Source organism: Colobus angolensis, unplaced genomic scaffold (assembly GCF_000951035.1).
Source record: "Colobus angolensis palliatus isolate OR3802 unplaced genomic scaffold, Cang.pa_1.0 Scaffold109, whole genome shotgun sequence".
Classification (NCBI taxonomy): domain Eukaryota; kingdom Metazoa; phylum Chordata; class Mammalia; order Primates; family Cercopithecidae; genus Colobus; species Colobus angolensis.
Genome location: NW_012111919.1, coordinates 8,331,145 through 8,353,785, shown reverse-complemented (window position 1 = coordinate 8,353,785; position 22,641 = coordinate 8,331,145).

Below are 22,641 nucleotides of genomic sequence, written 5' to 3'. Positions count from 1 at the left end.
CACCAATGAACTGATGCCAACTCCAGCTCTGAGCCTACAGAACCAATAAAAGTCTTTCTAAGTAGCTTATGTAAACCTCTCCCTTTTTGCCAAATAAAAGCTTCCTCTTACCTTCTCCTCTTCAGGTGTACCTGAGACTTGCCATAGCTGTGCATCCCAGGTTATAATCCTCTTTGCTTACTCTTGAATAAAATCATTAAATTAAGAGGTAAGTTTTTGCTTTGTTTTGTTTTGTTGTTTTTGAAACTGAGTCTTTCTCTGCCAGTGGTGCAATCTTGGCTCACTGCAACCTCTGCCTCCTGGGTTCAAAGGATTCTCCTGCCTCAGTCTCTCGAGTAGTTGGGATTACAGGCACATGCCACCACACCCCGCTAATTTTTTGTATTTTTAGCAGAGACAGGGTTTCACCATGTTGGCCAGGCTAGTCCCTTGACCTCAAGTGATCCCCCCACCTCGGCCTCCCAAAGTTCTGGGATTACAGGCCTGAGCCACCGCGCCCAGCCCTAAGAGATAGTTTTCTCTGATATTTTTTTTGAGGCTGACACTTATCCCATACTAAAAATTGTCAAATGTCCTGACTAGAAAAACAGCATGTTCACCTCACTGAGCTTTCTTTCTTCCAGTATCTGGCCCCTCAAGTCCTTGTGTTAGGAGTGCCATCATGCCTTTAGACACTTAAAAAAAATCAACCTTCTCTTCTGGCTGTTTCTGGCAGGAGTTTTAAGTCTGCCACAAACTACTGCATCATAGCCAGAAGTATAAGTCTATATTTAGAAATTAGGTTAGACATAAGGAAAATACTTACATATTTTTCTGTGACTATTATTGGACGCTACACTGAGTCATCAAAGGTAGAAGTAGTCTCCTGCCCCGTTTAAAAGCTGGAGGAACTTCCCAGGGACCTGCAATAAGTAAAGAGGCATATATCATAGGGAGGGGTGCAGAAAGAGGGTCAGCAACACAAAATAATTTTTCATGATTTCTTGTGACTCTACGGATCTCTCAATTCTGCTAATACTTGAACATTCAGAACGTGAACACAACATGTGTGTTTTATTCCCACAGTTCTCATTTTGGTTTGCACATAATGCAGAGATAGACAATTGCAACCTAAAGTAGAAGAATGAAAATATAAGGGCTCTATGTTTGCATAATATTTCCAGTTTGATCACAGTCATGAAATACAGTATATCTGTACTTTTTACTTTAAATCCCATGAGTGGTTTAAATTTTTTTTTTTAAATACGTTTTCAGAATAAGGAGATTTTAAAAGGATTTCATATAGTCTAGGAATTTCAACTAAGGTTTTCCAGCAACACCACACACATACCACCTCAGGCATTTGCCAATCTGTTATAAAAGAAAAACCCTACGTGTAGTCACATACAGTCATTGAAAGAGCCTTAAGCATACTTCCTGTGTAAATTGAGTGTGCATAAGTGGGAAGTGAATGGTACATGTGTGAAATCTTGGTTATTCAGTTTAAGGCCCAGCGAGATTATTAACATAACTTTGCAAGCTCTGCGCAGCATAGTCAGTGATGACCATTTCCCTGAGATGGATTCAGGTGGAGGGAACCCTGCCAGGAGGAGGCCTGAACACTGCAGGGGCAGCAGCCTGCTTGCTTTTTGAAGCAGCTTGCTGCCTGGCATTACTGGGGCTGGGGGTGCAGGGGTGCAGGGGAGACAACAGGCACTTCTGTAAAAGTGGTTCCAGTGTGTGGTAGGAGACTTTTTTCTCCATCTCCACCTCTCTGGTCCATCTCTTTTAGATGAGCCCCCAGCCCCGAGCCTGTGGGCTTAGGATTTGTGAGGATAATTTGCAAGGGAGCTTGATGTGGTACTAACAACCCTGAACTGTGGATTCTGACGCCCTTAGCTAATTATCTGACTTTGGGTTAGTCCTTCCCCTTCTTTGCCTCATTGTTCTCTATCCTAAACGAAGGGGTATGAGTGAATGATCCTAACAATCGCATGCAGCCGAAACAGCCTTGGGTTCAGGACTCCCTTTGGACAGTTAAAGACTCAGAGTGGCAGGAAAGCCATCTGATTACTTCAGTGGAGTCTGCTCTGTGACGAACTTCTCAACAGGACTGAGCTTTTAGCTTTTCTTCAGCCTTCCGCCATTCAGCATTTTGCCCTGGAGATACAGATAGAGTTCTATGTCTTGTGCATTTCTTTCTTTTTTTTTTTTTTCTCATTTCACCACATAAGGCTGAGCATAACTGAAAACATAACTCATTATCTACTCAACATCAAAATGTATGTTAAAATTCTTATAACGCGGCTGGGCGCGGTGGCTCAAGCCTGTAACCCCAGCACTTTGGGAGGCCGAGGTGGGTGGATCACAAGGTCAGGAGATCGAGACCATCCTGGCTAACACGGTGAAACTCCGTCTCTACTAAAAATACAAAAAATTAGCCGGGCCTGGTGGCGAGCGCCTGTAGTCCCAGCTACTCAGGGGGCTGAGGCAGGAGAATGGCGTGAACCCAGGAGGTGGAGTTTGCAGTGAGCCGAGATCACGCCCCCTGCACTCCAGCCTGGGCAACAGAGCGAGACTCTGTCTCAAAAAAAAAAAAAAAATTCTTACAATGGTCATTTTAAAAATTATCTTTCTGTAACACATGCAAAACTGAGCTCCCCAGTGTTCCAGTTCAACATACAATCAATTCAGAAGAGATTGCAAACAATTTTGATTATTTATTGAAGTCTGAGAAAATGGCTAAGAGGTATTAAATGCAACATATAGGAAACAATTCTTCAAAATTTGCTTTAAATCATTATCTTTCCAAAGTTTTGCCAATCACAGCATGGTGAAAACAGAGAAAACCTGTTTTCTCACTGTTTCCTTACTGCAAAAAGTGCTCCTAAAATTTAACTCTCAGTGGATCTCACCTTCCTCTAGCTTTCTGCCATCTTTTCACATTTCTGGGTCTCTGCTTTCCCCCAACTATTTGCCCTTCCATAATGTAAATCAATTCAGCTTGTCTTAGTTTCATTTCAGTCCTCTTTTTACCAGTTATCCACACTGATACCACAAACTCCAGGGCCTAGGAGACATAGTAGAACTCTCCTTTAGAAGTCTATGCTTGTTTGCTGGGGGTGGGATGGAGGTCAGAGGTGGGAACTAGGGTCCAAATATATTCTTCTTAAAGCCCTTTAAAACTATCTGTCATAGGGTGGGCAATGTGGTGCATACCTATAATCCCAGCACTTTGGGAGGCCAAGGTGGGCAGGTCACTTGCACCCAGGAGTTCAAGAGCAATGTGGGCAACATGGTGAAACACTGTCTCTACAAAAAATACAAATATTAGCTGGGCATTGGTGGTGCATGCCTGTAGTCCCAGCTACTTTGGAGGCTGAGGTGGGAGGATCACTTGAGCCCAAGAGTTCAAGGCTGCAGTGAGCCATGATCATGCCACTGCACTTCAGCCTGGGCAACAGAGTGAGACCCTGTCTCAAAAAATATATCTACCTGTCTATCATATTTGTGTTATGACAGCTCATTAATAGTTTTTTTAAAAGCTACAAGGTAACAACAATTCTTTTTGGCCACACTTTACTATTCGTTTCCTTATAAAATCCACTTTTAGCAAAGAACCCTGCTAAATCAGTTTAGCAAGAACCCTCACCTTCAATATCTCATCACCCTGGATATGTGTTCAGTTTCTTCACCCTCCATCCACCATCCGCAGGTGATGTCTGATCACCCTGGCCTGCCTTCAGCAAGAATTCTCTTAAGTCAATTTAGCCACAGTCCCCCTTACCCCTGATGTTTCCTCTTGGGGATGTTGTATCCTCTGACCTCCACCCTGCTCCTTGGCTATAAACCACTTGCCCATGCTGCATTTGGAATTGAACACAAGACCCCACTGCAGTGGTCTCTGTGATTATCACAATGGTGCTAAATAGTCTTACTTGGCTTTAACAGTGTCATTGAATCATGTTTTTTAGCAAAGCCACAGACCAGTACAGGTCCATGGCCTGTTAGGAACTGGGCTGCACAGCAGGAGGTGAGCAGTGGGCAAGTGAGCACGACTGCCTGTGCTCTGCCTCCTGTCAGATCAGCAGAGGCATTAGATTCTTATAGGAGCGGGAAGCCTATTGTGAACTGCGCATGCGAGGGATCCAGGTTGCGTGCTCCTTATGGGAATCTAATGCCTGATAATGTGAGGTGGATCAGCTTCATCCCCCAAACTATCCCCCTCACCCTGCAACTGCCCCCAGTCCATGGAAAAATGTTCTTCCATGAAACCAGTCTCTGGAGTCAAAAAGGGTGGGGACTGCTGCATTATGGAACTCAGGTGCAGAAAGGTTAAATGACTTGCCCAAGTACTTACACTGATAGGGTTATAATTCGACTCTAGGTATTTTCATTTCAAATTTCAAAAATTTACCACTTCACTGAACTTCCCCTAACTTTATTATTTTTCTTTTCACATGCACACAAACATACATGGATGTGTGAGCATGCTCGTGTAATCATGCACACACACACACACAGACAGAAACTAACTGAAACACAGCCAGATATTATTACATATGTTCAGAGTGTTTTATATATATATATGTGTGTGTGTATATATATATATATATATATACACACACATACACACACAATCATGTATTAAATAAACAAAATCCACATAGCCTCTCAGTTTCTGTTTCTAGAAGAAGCCCTGACCTTATAACAGAATAAACACTACTGCTGGGTCAGAGAAATGGAGCTAGCCTCATGTTTCCCCCTGCACTGATGTGCTTTGTTTTTTAAAGCAATTTCCATTTACATTACTATTATTTTCATTGTCTTGATCATCCAAACCTCAAAGGAAAGAGGCTAATGATATTCCCCTAGCCCCCACTCCTCACACTCATGCCGAGAATGGAAGCAGCTCAGATTGACTGAACTGACTCTGCAAACCCTTCAGGAACATTAATGGAGTTGCTACTATAAACAGCTGGAGTTGCCATTTGCATCTCACTCTGTCTTCCTTTTTCTCCTTAAAAAAATTTTTTTTAGAAAAGCACCCACAACACCCTGGGGGAATTTTCCGGGACAAGCTGCAGGTGCTATGGATATTTTCATTTAATAATCATTCCTGCAATTCAGCACATTTGTAATCCATGTGGTAAACTCTGACTTACATTTCTCCCAGTGGACGCTGGCCAGATGCAGAAACCAAAGAGCTTGGTGCCGGTACTGCCTCTTCCCTCTTTTATAGTTTGTGCATTTGGATGTGTTTAGCAAGATCTGCGAGTGCAGGGTAAGGAATGTGCTGTGCTTAAAAGACCCTTTTGTTGACATTAAGCGATCATAAATACATGCAGCACTTATACTCCTTGCCTTTAGTGTGGAGTGCTTTAATTGGATGGTCTTCTCATGTGATATCATAAAGAACATATGCATATTTGTGGCAGTTCCATTGGATCTTGAAGAAGTGAGGCACATACAGAGCAGCAAATTCCTAACATCTATGGATTGCCTCATATATGTCACCACATCTTCCCACCAGGCTTGCTTTCCCTACACTCCAAGATGGTAACTTCCCAATCTGTCCAAATTCTATTTGGAATCCTCCTGGACTGTGTAAATGTCAAGGCCAGTTTCCTTTCCATGTGAACAGCTTTGAAAGGAGAACTGCATGCCTTACTCCCTCATAAATACAAGCCAGAGCATCCTCTTTTTTTTCTCTTTTTTTAAGAGGAGGAGGGAATGAAAGGGGGTGTTTGGCCAAAAGTTAAAAAAGAAATCCCTTTTCAAGAATGACGTTCTCCTTATTTTCACCACATAAACAAAATGTTTAAGCCTGCACAGAGCCAGGTTTCAAATAGTGGAGTTTTCTGGATAAGTCATTCTGCTGCTGCGCTAAGATAAAATTTCTTAAGGCAGCAAACTCCATCGGGGGGCAAACGTCACCACCTGCACGCTGGGAGAGGGTACAGTCATGGCCCTGGGAGAAAACAGATGGTGCCCTCAAAGGAATAACACAAGAGATGTTAATAGGGACTGTGTTCATGAGTGTGAAGAGAGTTAAGGGAACCAGTAAAGAATGGGAGCTCTCGGCCAGGGGCAGTGGCTCATGCCTGTAATCCCAGCACTTTGGGAGGCCAAGGCAGGCGGATCATCTGAGGTCCGGAGTTCGAGACCAGCCTGACCAACATGGAGAAACCCCGTCTCTACTAAAAATACAAAAATTAGCCGGGCGTGGTGGCACATGCCTGTAATCCCAGGGGAAATACTGGGAAAGCCAAGGCAGCAGAATTGCTTGAACCTGGGAGGCGGAGGTTGTAGTGAACTGAGATCACATCTCAAAAAAAAAAAAAAAAAAAAAAAAGAACAGGCTTTCTCTAGGACAAAATGAAGTAGAAAGCAGGACGATTTCAGGCATAAGTTTCCAAACTCCTTTTTCTTTCCTGCTCCCAACCCCTTACTGGTGCCTCCCATTGGCCAAAACCAACCAGTAGCCAGAGGTCAAGGAAGTGGGTGTCCAGAGGGGTAGAGCGGCAGACAAGCTGGCAGCAGGAATGAGGCTTCAGTCACTGAGTACTCCTGCTCATCTACATAAGGTCAATCACATCTGTTTTTCACAGCAACTCTATGAGGCAGTTGTAAGTTGCATAGGACAGACGGGGAAACAAAGGTAGGAAAAAGAAAGTAACTTGCTCAACCTCACATAGTTAAATGATGGAGTTTCCAATGAAAGAATTGCTAGGCTTCTGCGTAGAAGGTGACTGACAGGGCTTAAACAAGCGTGGTCTACCAGAAACCTGGCAATTCTTTCATTGGAAAGGTCCATTTAGGTCTGGAAATCTTCAATCTCAGGTTGTGAAACATTACCCACATCAGATGGTTCATGGATTTCAGATAGACAGGAATGAGAGTTCAGATATTGAGAGATGTCAGGCCATCTAAAAAAAAAAAAGCTATGTACATCTATTTAGTGTCTTAGTTTAGATAGCAATAATTCAGATAATGAGAATTTAGATAACAAAGGCTATCAGGCAACCTGAAACAGTAGAAATACATTCAGAAGAAAAGCAAGAGCCTCTGGAAACACTCTCATACACAATAATCACAAGCTCAGATATTCACAAAAACCTCTGGGACAGTATCTGCCCTGAATTCATGCCTTCATTACCTTGCCCTGGGAAACTATATGCAGTTTCAGTTGTATGGATTTTGAGGATGGTGTAGGAAACTGTATTTATTTCTTGTTCAGTACAGAAAAATTATTACAAACTTTAAAATCACAGCATAAAATCATATGTCTGCAAAAAAAAAGGATTTGTTCACTGTTCTTAAGTCACGTCCTTTTCATGCTTATACATCTCATGTCATCATTGATTCTAAAATACACACTTTTAAAAAAAACCTTTGAACTACTCTGTAATATAAAGCATCTTACAGTTTATAGTGTGATAGTGTTTACTTGACAGTATTTGTTCTTTTTACTGGTATATAAAATCATATTGTGTCTTTCAACTGATAGCTACTTAGATTTGATAGAATATGTTATTATTGGTGCAGGTTAATTAGCAGGCATTTTGCTCTTCTTTGCACTGGGGTTGTGGTGAGCCCAACCAAAGGGGTGGTGTCTGGACTGGGCTCATTCTTGTTTCTTTTCACTCTCTCAGGCCAACCTGGAGCTCTGGCCGAGCCTGGGGTTCAGTGAGTTGATTCTGGTGTGGGAGCAGCTAGGGTTGGCTCAGAGCTTTGGGGTGTCATGCAGGGAGAAAGGAAAGTGAGTCTCTTTGGTGAATGTGGCCTTAAGAATCAAAAAGTCAGTCTGAAATCCTAAATATGGTGGAGGTGGAAACAGGCAGTGACTGAGTGGGGCAGAGTGATTAGAGCAAAATGCACAGTAAAGGAATTGCATCTCAGGTCAAGTGCAGGCAGCAGAGGCACATGTTTGAGAGAGGGAGGACCCCAGAAAGCAAGCCAGTGGAGGGGTCGCCTTCTCCTGTGACCTGCAGTCCTTCTTCTTAACAATCTTCATTTGATCTCAACTTTGAACCAGTTGCTAAAATGAAGAGAGATTCTGAAAATATGTTCTCCTTCTGGGTTTTTTTTTTTTTTTTTCAGTCTCCATTATATCACCATGAACACATCTGATAAAATGGAGATGAACCCTGAAAACAGCTGCTTCTCATGGTTTCTTCTGGTGAGGTAAGGGACCCCTTGGTGATGGAGGTAGAAGATCAATTGATGTCCAATAGCCCTGGCTCGGGCCTGTCCCATATAGGGTGAGTCTGTCACTGGTGCCAGGCTCCTCCTAAGCCCTCTGATTTCCCTTTGGTACTGGGGGCCCATATTTGTTGGTCCGGGGTTTCCATAACAAAATACAGTACTACAGATTGAGTTGCTTAAACAACAGAAGTTTGCTTTCTCATTGCTCTGTTCTGGAGGCTGGAAGTCCACAATCAAGGTGTCAGTGGGAGTGGTTTCTTCTGAAGTCCCTCTACTTGGCTTGAGGACAGAACCTTCTCACTTTGTCTTCACATGGTCTTTTCTCTTTGTTTGCATCTGTGGTGTCTCTATGTGTGTCCACATTCCTTCTTTTTATAAGGACACCAATCACATCAGATTAGGATCCATCCTAATGGCTTCGTTTAACTGAATCACCTCTTTAAAGATCCTGTCTCCAAATACAGTCACATTCTGAGGTCCGAGGTTTAGGGCTTCGACATATGAATTCTGAAGGGACACAGTTTAGCCTATAACAAGTTCCAGAGAGATTACAGCAACTAATTTTAAGTTTTTCCTCAAAATTCACTTGCATTTTATTCTTTTTTTCATTAAGATTAATCTGAATTTATACGCTGTTATATTTCTGAGACAGAAAGTTTTTTCTTCTTCTGATATTTCCATTTGCCCTTTCTTCTTTTCATTTAGCTATGTTTCCTTGTAAAGAGTTGCTGGGAATACCTGTTTTTACATGCTGCAATTATTCATGTGGAAGACAGTAATGTTCCAAATTTTTAGCCACTTCCCAAACATGTGCGATGTGTTCAAAGGTCAGGTAATTCCAAGAAGTCATCAACCTCTATTATTCCTCTAAAGGGACTACTCTATGCATCCCTGTGAGTAATCGGGGCCCATTAAGCCTATGAGAACAGGCTGTGTGAGGAGAGAGAGCAGAGAAAGAGAAAAAGATTATTAGAGAAGAAATAATATTTTTAAAAGCATATCCTGACTTCCCAAGAAAATCAGGACAGAATCAAAATCTTCAGAAACTGGAATCGGAGCTCAAATAAATAACCAAGATTTTTAACGTTATTATTGTGTGTTCACTCATATGCAAGGTGCTGGGCAGATAAACAAAATTCAACGGTTTCTACCATTTCTTGATCCATCTCATTTTGGCAAAGAGTCAATCACATCCAGATTAAGACATCCTTAATTATCTTTATGTTCAGAGGACTCAGTGAAATGAGCATGCTTTTGTCGTAAAATAATGATAGCAAATGCCATTCTATATATTTAAGCACAATGTACTTTAGCCATAAAGAACAAGAGCCTAGGTCATAAGTGTTTAAGGGTTTACTGAGAGTATCTTCAAGGAGAGGCAAGATCAAAGTCAGAGATGTCCCAGGAATGAAAGTAAACCATTGTCAGGTGAATGAGATTAGAAGCCCTCATTAGAAGCCCTCCCATGCTCTTCTCTCCCTGATGTTGCCACTCTTAAATTTCATGCTTCAATTACTTTTTCATGGGAAATTATAGGTGGCACCTAATTGTTTCCCCTACCTATGGTCTTTGGCTTGCTAATCCATCCTATTCACACCAGCTGATCGCCATTCTGGAAGTACCTCTCTGATCTGTCGGTTGATTCCTCAAGAGTCTCTCCCAGTACCCCCACTGACTAATGAGTAAAGCTCATATACATTCTGGAAGTCAAGGCCCTTTATGATTTGACACCAACCAACCTTCCCAATGTCATCTCTCATCACTCACCATTATAAATCTTGTCCTTCGGCCTGGAAATCCCTGAAACCAGCTGTAGTTATGGTCCCAAGAACAGCCTGTTAAATGTATGACTGCTCAGGTCCACCCCTATAGACCCCTCCATTGAGCTGGGTCTGTAAGTCTGGTAGGGCCTAGGAATCTTCCCTTTAGCAGGACCCCATCAATACTGATGCACATCCAATTTGGATGTTCCAGCCAAACCAAACCTTTGTTGTTCACTTGAAAAATCCTCTGTGTATTTCCCCTGGTTCATCTCCACCATGAAACCAACTTCCTCTGACTCCACAGCCCCTTTATCCCACCATCTTGAATTTTCTACCACCAGCTGCAAAGTTTCTCTCCCTCTTAACTCTCACTTACTGTGTCCCTACCTTCCATACAGTCCATCTCACTTTCTATTACCTTACATTTTAATTAGTTTTATACATGGCTTACTTCCCCATGAGATTATATGCCTTTTGAAGGCAAATTTCATGTCTAATTTATCTCTCCAGAACCAATAAAAAAAGCCTAGCAAAAAAATGACATTTGGTAGGTATCTCTTGAATCAATAGGGTTTGCTAGACTTGGTAGCCCTAAATCTCTTTAGGAGGACAAAAGCCAATAAATTTATTTTTGTTTCTACAAATATTGGAATCCTGTCTTTTTACAATAAGCTCAAGCAGAAACCAATATTCTTTGAAATGAAAAATGTCACACCAGATGAGAGAGTCATGCAACTTCAGAATCTCCTTCACACCTTTTGGTACATAAGCATGGTGCTATCTTTCTGTTATTTGGATGAAATATATGTATTCTCCTTACTCACAAAAACACTTCTGTTCTCATTTGATGAAAGTAATTTATATGAAGTTAGCGGGGTGGATTGTTGTTCATCATGAGAATAGAAGGCAATAAATTAACAATCACCTTGAATTAACGCATTTAGATGATCACTTAATCTTTAGGGGTTAATCTTCCATATCTGAATATCTAAGATTAACTACTCCATAGAGCTTAAGCTCTTTTAAGGAAAATACACCCCTGACTGAAGAGAGAGCTCTCGGAGAAGGAATCCTCAGATTTCTCACACCTGTGTTTTTTCATTGCTCCTACGGAGAGCTTAGGTTGGTGGACCTTGGGAGCTTGAACTGCTCCTTGGGGAGGTTTTGCTGGAACAGTAGAGTTATTAAATAGCTAAAATGTCATGGGCAATAGATCTAGGTTACAAAGACAATACAAAGAAAGGTTTCCAAAATAATGTCCCCACCTGTAACTGAAGGCAGCAATGATGAATATAATCCCAAACAGCAGGCAATATAAAAAAGGAGTTGCTGAGCTCTGGAATGTATTATAAGCAGTCCTTGAATTCCTATTTAGCCCATTCAAAACTTTCTCTTCATTTTACCAAATCCTGAAACTTATTATTCTTGTAATGAGTTCATATCTCATCCTCTATTTTTTTAATCAAAAGAAAAATAGTTTAAAATTCCAGGAAAGATTTTAAGAGAGTTATAGATCATACAAAATACCATACCCATTTACCCTCTATTATAATCTGATCTCCCTCATATAGACACAAACACAATTCTTCTAAATCATAAGATGGCAAATTATCCCCTCAAAGATCTTGAAGTTTTTAAGGCAAGATGATCTTCAAAATAATTATTGTAAGTTTAACTGTTGAAACTCCAGTTTACTCCAGTTATTAATGACTTATAAGCTTACTCCAGTTATTAATGACTTATAAGAAATTATCCCAAAGTATAGCAGTCTAACACAACCCTTTATTATGTTCATGGATTTTGTGTTTCAGGAATTTGGACAGAGCAGAGCAAGAACAGCACTTCTGACACCAGAGGCCTCAGCTGAAAGGTTCCAAATCTAGGAGCTGGAGTCCATCACTCACAGGTCTTATAGTTGATGCTAGCTTTTGGCTGAAGCCTCAATTATTCTTCAGTGGGCCTCTCCCTATGGGCTAAAATTTGGGCTTCCTCACAGCATGGTGACAAGATTCTAAGGGCGGGCATCCAGAGAAAGAAAGGGCCAAGCAGAAGCCATATTGTCTTCGATGACCTGGCCTCAAAAATCATGCAATACATTTCATTCATTGAGGCTGTCACAAAGCTCCACCCATTCTCAATGGGAGAGAAATAAATACTGCTTCTCAATGGGGAGTGGCAAAGTTCTTGGAGGGCATATGACACCCAGAATATTGCTGTAGGCATTTGTAAATGGGGTTGTTGACATTGAGCTTTCAGGTAGGTGATGTGGTTGGCTATTCTGCAGTGAGCCCCTGGTTTTGGTCTTTTCTTTGGGGATAATCAGATTTTTTAAAGTATGTTCTTTCATTTTCTTGCTTAGGGAATTCTAGGAGACTTGTTAGGGCTGGGGGTTAAAATAGGACTGGGGAACTCAGCATTCAATATTTAAAGCATATACCTTATTTTCAGTAGGATAGCCCATCTTAACTATACTAACACCTGTGCCAGCCAACCTCCTGTCCCAGGTTTCTCTGTTCTACCCTCTTCAGATAATAAACCTCTAGAGTGAAGGAAGGTCAGTTACCCAGTGGCATAGAACTTGGAAGAAAACCTAAACATCTCACTGCTTTGCCAGAAGTTTTCACCCAATCCTTTATATTTTCTTTAATACCATCATGCCCAGTTACAAAGGAAACTGGAGCTATCCTGTCTGGTCCTGAGAATGCCAGAGATTCTGAAGAATCCATGATGGGTTGATTCCCAGCTCTCCTCACTTTGGTTTTGCATTCCACTGTTTTGGTTTTGATAACTCATTTACTGCTGGTTTGTATGCTTTCCAGCTTCCAAAACGTATAACTGTTGTTTTCTTGCTTTATTTCCTAGTCCTTTCAATCTCTTTTCTATGGCTTTGTTAGGGTTTTGACCAATGTGAGTTTAGCATATTTGAACTGCCATTTTAGCCTAAGAGTCTCTTCAGTCTCCTTTAACCATTGTTCAGGTGATATCATTAGCAAACCCCTAAAGACTAAATTCTTTCAACATGCTCAAGGTTTTCAACAACTCTCTTAAAGCATGGTAGTGCCGTAAACTGAATTTCAGGTATATTCTAACCAGTACAGATGACAACAGGTAGCTCTCTTATTTCAGGCACTCAACTCAGCACCTTTCAAACTGTGTTAGTGCAGTGGCATCCCTCAAATCATTAATGAGTGGTCTGAAAAAAAAGCTTGAGGAATATCATGTTCCATTCTGTTCAATGTTTATCATATTATAAATCAAGAAAAGTGTGCTTAATTTGTTTTTATTTAATATTTCCAAAACAGTTAATTATATAATCCTTTTTTTTTTTTTTGGAGAACATTTTGTAAGATTTTAATGTAATGTCCCTCTAAGTGGGTTAACCAACTACCTGCATTAGAATCACTGAGAGTTCATTTATATATTTGGATACCCTTGGTCCTATTCCAGATCTTGAATCAGACACGGCCTTAGGAATCTGCATTTTACATCAAACAACATGGTCCTATTCCAGATCTTGAATCAGACTCGGCCTTAGGAATCTGCATTTTACATCAAACAACATGGTCTTATTCCAGATCTTGAATCAGACTCGGACTTAGGAATCTGCATTTTACATCAAACAACATATGCAATTCTTGTGCTACCTAAGATTACTGGGAGCCTATGCCTACCTATCTGAACCTTTATCTGGAGGAACTTCCACAGTGTTCCTACACTTCTTCAGCCCCTCTCCATGCCTCACACATTCTACTCTTTAGGAATGACTTTTCTGAGGGTTAAACTTGGAAAAACACAACATGAATGCTTGGCTTAGCCCCTACCTCTCACTCCTCTCATTGGGATCTACTTACTTGCCAGAAGGGTGCATTTTACTCTGTGGTGTGGGCTATGCGTTGAGGGAGGAGTCTCATAATTATCTGATTGTCCCAATGATTGGGCAGAAAAGTGTATCTGATAAAGGATTAAAACAATAGAAAATCCACTTACAATTTTAAAGGTGGAGGCTTAGTCTTCATAGAGCTATGCCCATCTCTCAATTGGTTCTGAACCAATCTCTCCATTGGTTCAAAGGCATGTTACATATTGAGTCCCCTCAAATCCTGAATTTACAATTGAAGATAATTGACCTATAGGCAAGTTTCAAAAAATACAACCTAAGTACATCATGCAAAGCAGTGGAAAACACATGGCTCTTCATTTTACTTTTTAAAAAAAAAATTTGCATTCATGGGAAAATCAGACAAGGTAAAGCAGCAGTAACTGAAATTCATCTATTTGGAAGTAATTCCAAAGTATTTGAAAATAGCCAGATCCATCCTTCATATTTCTTTTAAGATCCCTCTTAAGACAAGCAGAGAGATAGGAGACCAGAGTGTGTAACATCTGTTTTGTTTAGGGATAAGAAGGGTGCAGTGGAGGGAGTTCTTGGAAGCATTCTTAAAGGATGTGGTAGGAGAGCACCTGGAAAAGCCTACTTTATTGAAGGGAGGCTTTGAGAACCCAGGCAGAGGAGGTCATGTTTAACAAATCGGATGGAGTTCCTTGAAGATATCCCTGTCATGAAAGATGAAGGAGATTTAGTGGCTGTATGAAGAGTGCTTTGATTTTTAAACAAGATTTGACAAGATCCACATCCGGGATTAATGGTCAAGGGGAAGAACTATTGAACATGGGTGATGTAGGGTGCAAGAGAAAAAACTGGCTCCAGAAAGGGAGATGGATGAAAGACAGGGAAGGGTTTTGTGATTTACTCCTATCCTCTCCTCCCCCTGGATGGAGGAGCATTTATCCCTTAGGGTGACTTACATATATTACTAATGGAGGAGGGGATAGTAGTAAGAGAAAATGGTCAGCCAGATTTGGGATAGATTTTGTAATATGTATAGAAGGGTAGCCAAACAACAGAACAAATACACCAAGTATTGAGATGATTCAGAAGCTTGGACCCAGCAATTGTAGCAAATCATACCCAATAGGGATAGTGATGCTTGGCTATGACATCGTGGCTTGGGCAGAGGGATGGAAACCAATCCAAACCAAAGAAACCAGGATTAATAAACCAAAGTAGGGAACAATTAGCCCAGTGACATTTCCTGAGACTGCAGTTTTAGATGATTGTAAAGTCAGCCAAGTTGGTCTTTGGTGTTCCCAGCCTTTCTTTCAGAGTACTCTCCCATTCTCACACTCTCCCCTCTTTCTCCTATAAAAATCTAATGTCAGTAAAATATCTAACTCACCCTAAGGGATAAATGCTTAGAGACAGTTCAAGGCATTATTCTTCCTCTGGGCATTTACATTTTAATGGGAGTTTTGAAATTTAAATCAAAGTATTATAGCTGTTGTGATGGAATTTCAAGGAAGGGTTTGGGGAGGACACAGTAGGGTTGTTATGTGTCCCAGAAGTCACTCATGGCAGTTGTCTCCTGCACCTGGTGGTAAAATCAATGTTAGTTCTGCCAAACAGTATTCTGGTCTTCAATTCTTATGAAAAAGTAAAATCATTGAAAATAGAGCTTTAAAAATTGGATTTGTGGTTGAAAAAAACAGTATTGACAGGCTCTGGCCAAAGTAGCTGATGGGATGACATCATGGTACGAGAATAGGAAGGAGAAAAGGGCAACAGAGAAGGGAGCTGAGGCCCAGAGACATTCACACACTGACCAGCATCTGAATGCCTTTAGCCCACAACACTCACCATCATCCTCATTGAAATCCTGCCCCGTTTAAATGCTGCTGCAGAGACACCTACACACTGACCAGGGTCTGAGTGCCTTTAGCTCCCAATACCCTCACTATCATATTCACTGAAATCTGCTCCATTCAAATGCTACTTCTTCTATATAGGAAAAGAAATGGTGGTACTGTTCATCTTCTTGTTACCAACAACAGTAGAAGTAGGGACAGAGAGTGTTTTCTATAATGAATTCTCCTGTGAATCCAAGCAGAAAAGAGGAAAAGGAAGGAGAGAGTCAAGTGGGCACTAACCCTGCATTCAGCCTCCAAGGTCCTTCTTGATGATTTGGTATCATGGAAAGACACAATTACTGGAACGTGGCAAGCGTTTTCCTTTAGAAATTTACTAAATTTCTTTCTGAGGATACAGGAGTGTGGTAGGTACGATTATAGAGGAAGAGACTGTAGTATACCATTCAGCAGCCTTAACTAGCAAAAAACACAGCTGAGAGTTCAATACGAAGAAGGAGTCTGAGCTTTTAAAAGGCTGTAAAACACCCCATGAACTTTATTCATGGAAAAGTTTTTCACACTCCCATTTAGAGTTCAATTTGGCTTTACTACATCGTTTAAATTAAGATTAACTATCTATCTAGTTTCTCATCCCAGAGATTAAAGCAGAATATTAACAGAGTGGCCTAAGCTAACTTGGTAAAAAAGGAAAGGAAAAACATGTTAAAAGGACATAGGGACTTTAAGAAGCACAGCCATCTGAGCCTATTTTGGTCTGGGACAAAGAGGCTTAACTGCTCAGTGTGTCCTGGGGCCTCACTGTCTCAGAGCAGATTTTTCTACCTTGCCCTCTACTTCCATCCCTTCAGTTCATCCATCCCAGCCACCATGGCCTTGCTGATCCGCGACCGCACCAAGCCTGTTCTCAGCTCAGTGCCTCTGCATTGCCCTTGCCTCGGTCTGTGAAACTCCAAGGCAACACTTCATATGGTCAGCCCCTTCTCTGTTCTCCATCCCTTCACTCTTTCTTAAATAGCCACTCTCAATCTGCATCCCATTACCCTGCTCTATTTTCTTTACAAATAATTACCACTTGAATTTATTTGCTTTGCTTTTCTGCTTATTTATTTCCTGTTTCTCCCCTTTGAATGAAACCTCCATGAAAAGAGGAATCTTGCCTAGCTTGGTCACCGTTCTACCCCAGGTCCCGGAAAGGCATGGAGCAGCCACGCTATAAATGACTGTAAAGAACTAGTAAGTGAGGAGTCCCCAGTGATACCACGGAGTCTTCCCAATAAGGTTGCATTTTAATCAGTTTCCTCTTTCTATAGAGACAGGGAGATTTATGGACACTTTATAAATCTTATACCCACAATGAATTATTTGTTTTTATTTACTGGATATTCTCAGTTATCTGGAAAGATCTGACATTGTGAAGAAGTCCCTTCTGCAATATGGATACCAAGGAGGATTTTAGGTTGTGAAAAGAGAAGTGGTTGCTTGTTTTCTCTCACTAGATGAAAGAAGACCACAAATCTTTTTGCAGTTCCACTAAAGAGCCAATAAAATAGAAACGCAACACACATGTGCCAAGAGTTCAACAACAAGGCGGAAGTGGCTTAGGTTTGTGGTCTGTTACCACATGACAACACTGAGTTGGAGCCAAGGCATTTTCTGCTCTTTGCAGTCTCTGCATGTTGAAAGGCCCTACTTCGGAAAGAACAAGGGATACGCATGTCACAGAAGAGGAACTCCGTGATCGGCACAGGGGTGTGAAAGGATCAGGGAAGACACGTTTCAGCAAATAGAAAAGTTAGGCAATTTGAAGTTTCCCTACACAAGAGTAAGCAAATTATGGCCCAGAAGGCAAATTCAGCCCGCTGTCTTTTTTCTTGGCAGTTTTAGAAGTTTTTATTTTCCCAAATGGGCTTTTTTGAATTGAAAAAAAGTTCCAGTATTCACTTGGAAACTTACTAGTTTCTAGGAAATAAAATAATGTGGCATAAAGCAAAGGGCATTAGTCTGTGAGTCAGGGGGCCTAAGTTGTTGTCCTGACTCTTCTACTAACTGGTTACTTCTGCTGTCTGGTTTTGTAAATAAAGTATTATTGGAATACATCATACATTCATTTGTTTATGTATCATCCATAGATATTTTCACACTATAATAGTAGAGTTGAGTAGTTGTGAAGGAGACCACATAGCCCACAAAGCCTAAAATATTTACCATGTGGTTCTTAATATTATAGAAAAGAAAATTGCCAGTCCTTTCCCTATACTATGAGTACAAAAATAAATATGTTATACTATATGAAATTGCTTATATTTGATCTAAATAATTGAAATTTCACATAATTCAATTTAATAGTTTGTTCTTTTAAATCTCTTCTTCAATGTCCATCTCAGAACCATCTCATCCATAAAGCTTCTTCCAAATAGACAGGAGCACTCTGGTTTCTCAATCCCCATGGAACTTTGCTCGTACATTTGGCTGATTCCACGCTTCTATAATAGTCATTAGATGTATCGCTTCTGTATACATTGTTGTTGAACTCTTGGCACATGTGCATTGCGTTTCTATTTTATTGGCTCTTTAGTGGAACTGCAACACAGTACTGGAAAGTACTGTTATAGGCTTAATTGTGCCCCCACCCCCAAATTCATATGTTGAAGTCCCCACCCCTAGTACCTCAGAATGTGACTGTATTTGGAGATAGAGTTTTTAAAGAGGTAGCTTAGGTATAACGAGGTCCTTAGGGTGGATCCCAATCCAATCTGAGTGATGTACTTATAGGAAGAGAAGATTAGGACACAGAGATACCAGAGAGGTCATTCACAGAGGAAAGACCATGCGAAGATGCAGTGAGAAGGTGGCCATATGCAAGCTGAGGAGAAAGGCCTCAGAAGAAACCAATACTGCCAATGCCTTGGTCTTGGACTTCCAGCCTCCAGAACTGTGAGACAATAAATTTCTGTTGTTTAAGCCTCCCAGTCTGTGCTATTGTGCATGGCAGCCCTAACAAACTAATATAGCTACTTAAGAGTAGAAGTTACTTCTTAGAAACTCCTATTTTAGTCCCCAACGTTCAATGGAAACATGACTTGGTAACTCCAAGTTAACAAACCATGAACTACTGCATTAAATCCACATTCATTATCCCATACGTAAATGTCATGAAGGTCAATGTACACAGCTCCATGCAACTGCATTCCCAATAGCATTGAGAGCCATATGTCTGTCTAGTATTCATTGACCAAGCTGTACAGAATTTAGTAAAGCAAGGTGCATAACTTGGTGTGTCTGGGGTCTAAAATGGTGAATCTAGGCATTGAGAACCAGAATACTGCTTAGCAGAACCAACACTGGTTCTCCAAAGTTTCTAGAGTATAAATAAGAAGTTTCTACACAGAAATGTCCTGGAGGACTCCAGAATTGTTCATTCAATGGACATTTATCAACTGCCAGGCAAAAAAGTCAAGTTATATATCTCTGCTGACTTACTCTTTTCATTGAAAATTGGAAAAGCTCACCACCCCTTTCTTAGTGTACTGAGAAAGGAATAACCAGCATGCTGGATGAGAGCTCTGTCAATTAGAATAACAGGCCCTTGGTAGCCAATTCCAAATAACAATCTTCAGGGGAGCTCAATAATAAACATTAAACAGAAATATATATACGTAGTTCTAATTTACATTCCAGATGTCAGAACTGCAAAAATGGGCAATGCAACAAAGATCGGACCATATGAGGAGCCAAGCTTCCCTGGTTTATCCAAAATCTGTTGAGTAAAAAGTGCAACTGCTTCACATGGGACCATAGCCAAATTTAACCTGAGAGAACTCATTTTGCAAACATCCTCCAAATGTAGAAGCTTTCCTGATTGTTCATTTCTAAATGAACAAATAAGAGACTTCAGTATGAACAATGTCCAGATGCCCCAGAAGCCTGCTCTGTTTGCCAATTCCATTGACCAAACACACACTCTATTCCTTTTGGATTTCACTGGCAGCCCACGGTGAGAAGTACTGTTTTATCTATGAAAACCTTACCAACTTAAAGCTTGATGAGGAGATATATGAGGAGAGACCACTGGGCATTCTGATGAATTGAAAGTCAGAAGTTATTGAGCATAGTCAGATCTGATCTTTCCCAGACCCATACATTTCACCCAGGGAATTCCCATACAATTATGGGAAAACCTGAACCACATTATCCCTAACCAACTCCAAATTTAATGGTGTGAGGAACCCTCCATCTTAAAACAAACCAAAAGCTTATAAACACATGGCTGCTATGGTCTGACTTCTCAATAGAGAGCTGGTTATCTTCTCAATAATAAGTTCTTAAGCCTCTCTGGAAAATAATACCCACTTATCAATCTGCCTTTGGCCACTGGATCAAGAAAAAGAAAAGTGTTCCTAAATTGATTATCCAAGCCCTTTCTCTCTGTGTGTGATGAGATTGTTCCTAAAATGTCTGAACTCCTACTTTTAGTCCCCCACCTTCAATAGAAACATGACATGGTAACTCCAAGTGAACAAATAATTAATCATTGCATTAAATCCACATCCATTATCCCACATGTAAATGTCATGAAGGCAAATGTACACAGCTCCATGTAACTATATAGCTTAGAAGCTAAGACAAAAATATTCTTTTTATTAAGTTAGTAATCTGGATTTCAGGGGAAATTATTTTTTATGCAGGCTTGTCAAGATTATACAAATAATCAATTGTCCAGGTAATTTACAATCTTCTTCAGAGTGTGTGGGCCTTTGAAAATGAAAATTCATGTGTAATTCTCCCTGTGGCCTGAATTTTGAGTGCACTAAATCCATATTATCTAAAGACAATGTTCATTACATTACACACCCTTATATCACCAATATCTGACCACCATTCCACCCAGAACTTTCCATGGCCCTTTATTTCCAATTTCATTGAAACTAAATTTCTCAGTTTAATTGTCATAGTTTTTCACAGTACTTCTCCAGTTGGATTCACCAGTTCTCTCCAAAATATACCTGTTATTTAAGTCAAGCAAGTTTCCTCTATGTCTACAAATAAATCATGCTTACTCTAGAGACCTTTCCCTGTATTTCTTCCTTTCATTTGAAAGATTTCTTCTAAACTTCAGATCCAGCTTAAAATGTAATTTATTGAAAGTTGCATTTTTCAACAACACCCTCACATTCATCTTTTTTTCTGTGCCTTCCAACAGCACCAATCCTCTGTACCACGATTTAGTAATGACTTACGTTTCAAAAAACTTACTCTTGTTTTGTACATTTGATTCAAGTCTCACAAAAATGAAAGCTTCATTTAAAAAACATTTGTTCTCTGCTGTAATCTTAGCACCTAGAACAATACCTGGAACATGGAGAGGCTTGATAAATATTTATTGAAATAATAAATAATGATTAAACAAATGTCTTCTCAGTAGGACTTGGAATTTTTCAAGAACAGGGGCCACATTATCATCCTTTGATTTTTACTATCCACAGTCCACTGCTACATTGTCTTAGTCTATTTTCTGTTGCTTATAACTGAATACCTAAGACTGGGTAGAAATGAAAATGGATTTCTTACAATCATGGAGGCTGAGATGTCCATGATTGAGGGGCTATATCTCGTGAGAGCCTCCTTGCTGGTGGGGACCCTTTTCAGAGTCCCAAGGTGGCACAGGGCATCACATGGCAAGGAGACTGAGTGTGCTAGCTCAGGTCTCTCTTCCTATTCTTATAAAGCCACCAGTTTCATTCTCATGATTACCCATCAATCCATTCACACATTAATGCATTAGCCCATCAATGGATTAATCCATCCATGAGGGCAGAGCCTTCATGTCTCAATCACCTCTTAAAGGCCACCTCTCAATACTGCCTCATTGTGGATTAAATTTTAACATGAGTTTTGGAGGGGATACATTTTCAAACCATAGTGCATGTACATCTCATTTACCAAGTACTCAATCTTCTGCAATGCCCAATGACTTAACTGCAGACTTAAGTTCTAGGTCAGACTTGAAGATGAATACAATTGAAGTACTCACTGCCTAAATTATTCCTGGGGGAAAAAAGGAAGAGACAGAAAAAGATCTATTAAATTTGGAAAGATGCCTGTCTTTTAAAATAGAAAGTAAGACCATTTGTCATTTAAGGAACATGGGTCTTTCTTAATTATCATGTTCCACACAATTATTGTTAGGCACAGTTATTTCTTCTCTATAGAGAGCAAAGCTTATTAAATGAAACATCTACTCAGATTTCCATGTAGGGACATACCTCTAAAGTAAACAAGCCAGGCAAATATTATTATATCCATTGCACGGATGAACAAACCAGTAAGGCTGTCTTATGAAATGTTATATGGCTATGAAATGGTAGAGCTGAAACTAACAGCAAGTTTTTTTTAGTTTGCCTCCCATATTTTTATGATGCCTTTTGCAAGCATTCTTAATGGTAAACATAAAGAAAATTTTGATGTCTACTCACTTTCCATGTTTTGAAATTTTCCCCTTTTGGTCTCCTTGCTACCCCGAATGGACTCTACCTTCCTTTCCCTGATTCTCATGAGAATCTGATCATTGCTAAAGTGGGCAAGGAAAATTGTGGCAACTCTAGTCTATCAGGGTGGTTTTCTGAAGCAGTAATCAGTGCATTATTACTAATTCTATGCTTCTTCATGGAACTATTACCTGAAAACCTAGATATTTTGGTTGGGCACAGTGGCTCACATCTGTAATCCCGCACTTTGGAGGCCAGGGTGGGCAGATCACTTGAGGTCAGGAGTTTGAGACCAGCCTGGCCAACGTAGTGAAACCCTGTCTCTACTAAAAATGCAAAAATTAGCTGGGCATGGTGGTGGACACCTGTAATCCCAGCTACTTGGGAGTCTGATGCACAAGAATCGCTTGAACCAGGGAGGCAGAAGTTGCAATGAGCTGAGATCATGCCACTGTACTCCAGCCTGGGCAATAGAGTGAGACTCAGTCTCAATTAAAAAA